The 1115-nt window shown below is 34.5% G+C and overlaps 1 non-coding gene across 1 annotated transcript; it reads right to left on the reverse strand.

The window, feature by feature from the left end:
• Positions 1 to 902: 902 nt before the first annotated feature.
• Positions 903 to 974, reverse strand: TRNAC-GCA. The gene has a single exon. It is a non-coding gene; the product is annotated as a tRNA-Cys (tRNA).
• Between the last annotated feature and the right edge of the window lie 141 nt (positions 975 to 1115).

Here is a 1115-nt window from a genome sequence, read left to right on the forward strand (position 1 = left end):
TTCTATTTAAGGAACTTTTCTCTATAAAAAATGTAAGACTTCAGGCTTATTATTAAAGAATTTCAAATGAGTGATTTGATATATCATAGAGGCCAAAAATATTTATTTGTTTCACATATCACCATTCTTTTTTGTGAAGTATTTTGAATATTATTATTGTGAATTACTAATGACATTAGATTGAGTCTCATTAATAACAATATCCTAAAACTCAGGTAAGGATGACATTAAAATTAATACTTTAATTTCATCCAGCACATCACAAATGAGGGTAACAGTTTTTTATTTCTCTACTAAATTAGGCCCTTTGAAGTTTTCTATGTTTGAAAAAAAAAAAAAAAAAAACCCCTCCTACAAAGTTCCAAAAGTGTTTTTCCAAAATAAAATGGCCCAATTAAGTTCAAATAGGTGACTGGTCAAATTCTCTGCCACTGAGCCATGATCTTTTTATTTCTCTACTATATTAGGCCCTTTGAAGTTTTCTATGTTTGAAAAAAAAAAAAAGACCCCTCTTACAGAGTTCCAAAAGTGTTTTTCCAAAATAAAAAGGCCCAATTAAGTTCAAATAGGTGACTGGTCAAATTCATGATCTATTTTGTATAGGTGACTGGTCAAATTCTCTGCCACTGAGCCATGATCTATTTTGTGTATAGGTGACTGGTCAAATTCTCTACCACTGAGCCATGATCTATTTTGTTGGATTTTATCGTGACTGGTCAAATTCTCTACCACTGAGCCATGATCTATTTTGTTGGATTTTATCCTTAGTGACTGACCCGTAGACATAGTGTCGGTCCAAAAAGAGTAACAAATTTCTATCCAATATAGAAGGGCCTAGAGTCCGGTCCAAAAAGAGTAACAAATTTCTATCCAATATAGAAGGGCCTAGAGTCCAAAATAAAAGGGCCCAACCAAATTCGAACCGGTGACCTCTTGATCTGCAGTCAAATGCTCTACCACTAAGCTATGGACCCATTTTGCATGATATCAACCATAGTGACCCCTTCTACAGACTGTCAGTCCAAAAGTGTAAAAAGTGTTTGTCCAATATAAAAAGGCCCAACCAAGTTCAACACAGGTGACCGGTCAAATTCTCTACCACTGAGCCATGGATC

This window comes from Cucurbita pepo, unplaced genomic scaffold (genome assembly GCF_002806865.2).
Source record: "Cucurbita pepo subsp. pepo cultivar mu-cu-16 unplaced genomic scaffold, ASM280686v2 Cp4.1_scaffold003427, whole genome shotgun sequence".
Taxonomy (NCBI): Eukaryota; Viridiplantae; Streptophyta; class Magnoliopsida; order Cucurbitales; family Cucurbitaceae; genus Cucurbita; species Cucurbita pepo.